Source organism: Bos indicus, chromosome 13, assembly GCF_029378745.1.
Source record: "Bos indicus isolate NIAB-ARS_2022 breed Sahiwal x Tharparkar chromosome 13, NIAB-ARS_B.indTharparkar_mat_pri_1.0, whole genome shotgun sequence".
NCBI lineage: Eukaryota > Metazoa > Chordata > Mammalia > Artiodactyla > Bovidae > Bos > Bos indicus.
In genome coordinates, this window is record NC_091772.1 from 404,584 (window position 1) to 412,052 (window position 7,469).

Below are 7,469 nucleotides of genomic sequence, written 5' to 3' on the forward strand. Positions count from 1 at the left end.
AACTTTGTAACAGAAAATGTAAATTCTGGACCTACTTTGATGCTGGAGAATTACCAAAAATATTATTTAGCTTTAGGGATCTCATTATGAACCTTCCAATTCTCATAATTAAAATAGTAAAAATGATCATCAGAAAGTTCTTACAGAGATCAACATTTACAAATTGTCAGCAGCTTTTTCTTCTTTGACATGAGGCAAGAAAAATAATTATTAGGTGAATCCAGATGTTCAATTTTAAGATATTGTAGGGAGCCAGTCAACATTATGCTCTGTTATGATGTAGCAAAATCAAATGGACACTCTGTGCAAAGATGCATGCATGCATACCAAGTTGCTTCAGTCATGTTGTACTACTTATGACCCTATGGAGCCCACCAGGCTCCATATTCATGGGAGCCTATATTCAGTAGGTTCCTCTATTCATGGGATTCTCCAGGCAAGAATACTGGAGTAGGTTGCCACGCCTTCCACCAGGGGATCTTCCTGACCCAAGGATTGAACTAGCGTCTCTTATGTCTTCTGTGTTGGCAGTCGTGTTCTTTACCACAGCAGCATCTGGGAAACCCATTTTCAAAGATGTTTGATGCCAAATTGCTGAGTTATTCATAAACACATGAAGGATTTTATTTTTAATTATTCTTCTAATCAAAATTATTCTGATGCTGATAATTCATTTTGAATTTAAAAGTCAAAAAAACAGATTTCTTGATTAGAAGACATCTGTTAAATTTTCACTTCTTGCCTTGCATCACATTCCCTCCTCTCTACTGATTATCTTCAGTTCAGTTCAGTCACTGAGTTGTGTCCGACTCTTTGCAACCCCATTAACAGCAGCAGGCCAGGCCTCCCTGTCCATCACCAACTCCTGGAGTTCACCCAAACTCAAGTTCATTGAGTTGGTGATACCATCCAACCATCTTATTCTCAGTTGTCCTCTTCTCCTCCTGCCCTGAATCTTTCCCAGCATCAGGGTCTTTTCAAATGAGTCAGCTCTTTGAGTGAGGTGGCCAAAGTTTTGGAGTTTCAGCTTTAACATCAGTCCTTCCAATGAACACCCAGGACTGATCTCCTTTAGTATGGACTGGTTGGATCTTCTGGCAGTCCAAGAGACTCTCAAGAGTCTTCCCCAACACCACAGTTCAAAAGTATCAATTCTTTGGTGCTCAGCCTTCTTTATAGTCCAACTTTGACATCCATACATGACTATTGGAAAAGCCATAGCTTTGACTAGATGGACTTTTGTTGGCAAAGTAATGTCTCTACATTTTAATATGCTGTCTAAATTGGCCATAACTTTCCTTCCAAGGAGTGAGCATCTTTTAATTTCATGGCTGCACTCACCATCTGCAGTGATTTTGGACCCCCCCCCCCAAAAATACCGTCAGCCACTGTTTCCCCATCTATTTGCCATGAAGTGATGGGACTGGATGCCATGATCTTAGTTATCTGAATGTTGAGCTTTAAGCCAACATTTTCACTCTCCTCTTTCACTTTCATCAAGAGGCTCTTTAGTTCTTCTTCGCTTTGTGCCATAAGGGTGGTGTCATCTGCATATCTGAGGTTATTGATATTTCTCCCAGCAATCTTGATTCCAGCTTGTGTTCCTCCAGCCCAGCGTCTCTGCATATAAGTTAAATAAGCAGGGTGACAATATACAGCCTTGACGTACTCCTTTTCCTGTTTGGAACCAGTCTGTTGTTCCATGTCCAGTTCTAACTGTTGCTTCCTGACCTGCATACAGGTTCCTCAAGAGGCAGGTCAGGTGGTCTGGTATTCCCATCTCTTTCAGAATTTTCCAGTTTATTGTGATCTACACAGTCAAAGGCTTTGGCATAGTCAAAAAAGCACAAATAGATGTTTGTTCCTTTTTTTTTTTTTTTTCTTCCTGGAAATCTCTCACTTTTTTGAAGATCCAGTGGATGTTGGCAGTTTGATCTCTGGTTTCTCTTCCTTTTCTAAAACCAGCTTGAACATCTGTAAGTTCACAATTCACATATTGTTGAAGCCTGGTTTGGAGAATTTTGAGCATGCCTTGGGTAGCATGTGAGATGAGTGCAATTGTGTGGTAGTTTGAGCATTCTTTGGCATTGCCTTTCTTCGGGATTGGAATGAAAACTGTTCTTTTCCAGTCCCGTGGCCACAGCTGAGTCTTCCAAATTTGCTGGCATATTGAGCGCAGCACTTTCACAGCATTATCTTTTAGGATTTTAAATAGCTCAACTGGAAGTCCATCACCTCCACTAGCTTTGTTTGTAGTGATGGCTTCCTAAGGCCCACTTTACTTCACATTCCAGCATGTCTGGCTCTAGGTGAGTGATCACACCATTGTGATCATCTGGGTCATGCAGATATTTTTTGTACAGTAAGTCTTTTTATTCTTGCCACCTCTTCTTAATATCTTCTGCTTCCGTTAGGTCCACACCATTTCTGTCCTTTATTGAGCCCATCTTCGAATGAAATGTTCCCTTGGTACCTCTAATTTTCTTGAATAGATCTCTAGTCTTTCCCATTCTATTTTTTCCCTATATTTCTTTGCATTGATCACTGAAGAAGGCTTTCTTATCTCTCCTTGCTATTCTTTGGAGCTCTGCATTCAAATGGGCATATCTTTCCTTTTCTCCTTTGCGTTTCACTTCTTTTCTTTTCCCAGCTATTTGTGAGGCCTCCTTAGACAACCATTTTGCTTTTTGGCATTTTTCTTGGTCAGAACCGGTCAGATAATCATTTCTGATTATCTTGACCTTCTTCTATTCAAGCTGGCTTCTAACTTACAAGTTTTTCACAAGCTTTTCAGTAGTCCCTTGAAATGCTCTTCTCACTGATGTGTTTAAGGATGATTCTGTCTCATCATTTAGGTCTCAGTTTAGAAGTAACCTCTCAGAAAAGCTTCCTTGTCCACCTAATTAAAGTTGTCTGGTCACATATACACCATTCCACTATAGTTTCTGACAATCAGTTAACACTTCATGACTATTTTCATATCAATGTATTGTCTCCTGTACTATAATGTAAACCCCAAGGTAAAAGAGAAGCATCACCTTATTCATGGATGTGTACCCTGATCTTAAAGAGTATCTGACACTTCTAACAAAGTAAGCAAATATTCTTCAGTAAATAAATGGACCTCATAGTTTTCAAAAATAGCTGAGGATAATTAACATGATATATGTACCTTATACACATGTTTTTGTGTATACAAATAAATACTGGCTTAAATATTGTCCTTACTTCAAATACTGACTGATATTGTAATTATTTCTATCATTTATACTATGTATTTTTTAAATTAAGTAAACTATAACAGAATGCTAATTTAGTCTAAGACATTAGATTTCCCATATGTAGGTGAGGGAGGTGAGGGAGACAGTTTAAAAGGGATCAGTACCTCTCTAGTGACAGACAAAGCAAAATCTGGAGGAAAAGGAATACCGTTTGGATTTTCAAATCCAACTCCATGATGTAACAGCAAGAAAAAAATTTCCCACAGTTAAAGAAAAATTTAGGTCTCTATAGAGTTACCTTTTTCTCATAAAGGGCATAACTATAGACACTAGATTCTAAAGTATGTTGACTCCCAGTGTGAGTGATTCTTATTCTGCCTCTTTAAGGGAGAAATAACAGCAGCAGAGAATTTTGGCAGTGCTGTAGTCCTTTTTAAATAGTAAACTACTAAGTAAAGTACTAATCTGAGATTGTACTTGCTTCCAAATGTTTCCAGAAAAGACACTTGGAAACATGAAATCAGATAATTCCAACTCCTATATATATATAGGAGTGTGTATATATATATATATATATATATATATATATATATATACACACACACACACATACCCCTACTTTTTAGCATTAATTTGTATTAAGAAAAAACAAGTTACTTTTAGACTTATATTCATTCAACAATATTTGTTAAGCACAGTATGAAGCAATAAACACAATATCTGACCTTATCGGGATTACAAATTTGTTGGAGGGAAAAGAGAAAATAAAAGCCAAGAAATAATTGGTAAAGTTTAGTTTCTGACATTGATACTAAAGATATAATCAGATGAAGAGTTAAAGAGTTACCTAGAAGAAAATCATCAGGAAAAATGCCTAAGGAGATGACAGTTCATCTGAAAGAAGAAGAAAAAAAATAGAGCCAAAGAAGAAGAACTCTGGGAAAGAGAATTTCAGGAGTGGGCAGAGTAAGAAAAGCAAAAGCCACAAACTATAAAAGGCTTGAATTATTCAAAAGGCAGGAGAAAAATGTAGAGAGAGAAAGAGAAGGTGGGCAGAGCCTTGTGAGAAAAGGAATGGAACACAAACTGCACTGGAGAGGTGGGGAGTAACAGGGTTACAGAGTCTTAGCCTGATTTTCATGATTAAATGATGCCAGTGACTACTGTATCCTCAGCAGTTCGGAATGAATGGGAGGGTAAAAGCGCATTGTCCTTGTAACAAAGAATTGCTCTTAGCATGTAAGCTAATGATCACACAAGGCCCCTTGTTTCACCCACAGTTTCTTCATGGCATTTTTCACCTCCATGTTCCTCAAAGTGTAGATCAGGGGATTTAACATGGGAGCAATGATGGTAAAGGGCACAGCCATCACCTTGTCTATGGGGTAGGTGGCCACAGGCCTCACCTAAAAGAAAATACAAGGCACAAAGAACATGAAGATCACCACGAGGTACATGAAGATCACCATGAGGTGGGAGCCACAGGTGGAGATGCTGCCCTTCGGAGCTGCAGGACTTCAGGGAGCAGAGAATGACCACATAGGAAGTGATGATGAAGAGGAAGATGGCCACACACATCACTCCACTGTTGAGGATGACTAAGAGGCCCAGGGTGTGGGTGTCCATGCAGGCCAGTTTCAGCAACGAAAACAAATCACATATAAAATGATTAATAACATTAGGGCCACAGAAATGAATTTGATACATGAAGAGAAGCTGTACTGTTGCATGGGTAAGTGCTCCCAACCATGACCCTCTCAGTAGTAGGCAGCACATCCAAGGCCTCATGATGGTCATGTAGTGAAGGGGCTTACAGATGACCATGTAGCAGTAGTAGGCCATCACAGTAAGAAGGATGATCCCCACTCCACAGAAGAAGTGGTCAATGAAGAGCTGGGCCATGCAGCCTTTGAGGGAGATGGCAGTGCTCTCAGAGAGGGAGTCCACAATCAACTTGGGGGCAATAATGGAAGAGTAGGTAACATCCGTGAGGGAGAAGGACATAAGGAAAAAATGCACGGGTGATCTCAGGCTCTGACTTGTGACCACAGTTACCACAATGAGGAGGTTTCCCAAAATGGTGGACACAGACATGATTAGAAACACAGCAGAGAGTATTTTCTGCAGCTCTGGATTCTTTACAATGCCCAAAACAATGAATTATGTCACATTGTTGGGATTCCCCATTTACTATGGGCTGATGTAAACTTATCTCTCTGAGCTGGAAAATCTACAAAAGAATATTGTTCTAAATTAGTAATTATTACTAATTTGGGATTTTTATTTTTTGGACTCTCTCTCACACCCTCTTGACTTACCTTTTCCTTCAGCCATCAGTGCAGCAACTTGCTGCAAACAATCGTATCCTGATAACACCTTGATCCTTGTCATTCCCCATACAACACCTTTCACCAGTGTATCTCTTGCCTTTCTGACCCTTGCTGCTTGAGACACTTAGAAGACCCTGCTTCATCACCCTGGGACGTCAACCATGTGATGATATGGAGAATTAACATACCGTTAGGAAATCCTAGATCACCAGTCAATAGGAGCCAGTGGATAAATGGTAACCAGACTAGCACAACTAAGACTCAGTTTTGCTCCTCCCCTGTTTCACTCTCCCCCGTTCACTGTCTTCATTTTCTTTTCCAGAATGAACTACCTACACACAAGTCCTCTCAGCTGCTGCCTTTTAGGAACCCCAAGCTAGGAAGCTGATCTTAATGTATCACTGGACATACCTAGTAACCGAAGAACATTTTATTTCAGCTCTTTTGCTTCATATTCTTGTTGATCGCTAGAATATTCTAGTTGAAGAGTCTGTAAAGCAGGTAGGTCACATCCCAAGGCCTCTCCACTTATTAAGAACTATACTCTTTTCATCTTCCTATCAAATTGGATTATTATTGCACTGTGACTACTCAATAAATCTCTCTTGTGTATCAGGCACTAGACTACCCCACGAAGCATTTTCTTCATTTTAGAGATAAGATACTGAGGCAAAAATGGGTGAAAAAAATGACAGCAAGTTCCCAAAGATAATAAACACTGAAGCAAAGTACAAGTCCAGGTTTTTCTGGATCAAAATCAATACCAACAACAACCTATATTGCTCATTTTATATAATGTTGAGTACTCAATATGAAAGAGATATTGAAAATTCAATAATTTCTATACTATGACAATGCAGAGAGGCAAATTTATGCTTCCTGTGCTTATATTATTCAATAATTCCACAATAAAATTCAATGATGAGACTACAATGAAGAGTATGTGTTTATTATAAATATAATTCTGAAACCATGATTTATAACCTTTAACTAACCTCCCAAGATTCTAGTTTCCAAAAATGCTGATTAAAGAAAACAAAAGCTTAAATCTCTTTCTTTGCTTAAAGAAGACCCAGATTCAACTTGGTTAGCCTCATCCCAGCAGATGAGCCTGAGTCAACATAAATCCTTTCTTCTTTTTTTTTTTTTTTTTCTTGTAAAGGGGTGCATCCAGATAAAGCCAAAGATTCTAAAGTGTAAGAAAAATATTAACAAAGAAACTAATCTATTTTGCACTCACTATGTAACAGCAAGGTGTTTTGTCTGCTATTTGCATTATTACATTTATTTTCATATCACTTGGGACAGGGTACTGTCGCACATCTCATCTTGAGGATGAGGAAACAGATTTAGGCCCATTGAGGATCTCAGTTAAAAAGAGTGGAAATTACAAATCCATGTCATCTCATTTTAAAATACAAATTCTTAGTCTTTGCCTTATACCACTGAAGAAGTGAATAGTGGCCTCCATTGACTAAACGCAATTGTTACCACAGTTGGATGATGAGATGGTAAGACAAGTGCTTCATTAGCCAAGGTCTCTTTGCAAGGGATATTTAAGCAGAGCCTGTCTTGCTGGACCTCTGTTAGAGATGATTGCTTTAAATGGGGATGCAAACTACACAGTCTCTAAGACTCCTGTAAACACCTAAGACCCACTCTTACGATTATCCCTCTTACTAAACAAATTCTACAACTTTATTTGCAAATATACAATGTAACTTAGCTTCAATCACTCTCATCTCCAGTCTAAGAATTTCAAATATTTTAATAGCACAAATGAAGTAGAAAGGACCTGTTCTTGGAAATCAGGAAAGCTGGGTTTTATTACAGGTTGTCCCTCTCACTCCTAGATTATGTTGCTACATTGTTCAGTAATCTGGGCCTCAGTTTTCTCATCTAGAGAATGAGGTAGCTA

General features: G+C 38.7%; 1 pseudogene; it reads right to left on the reverse strand.

Annotated features, from left to right (window-relative positions):
• Nucleotides 1-4,465: 4,465 nt before the first annotated feature.
• On the reverse strand, nt 4,466-5,408 carry LOC109567572 (olfactory receptor 4C6-like; annotated as a pseudogene).
• Nucleotides 5,409-7,469: the final 2,061 nt, after the last annotated feature.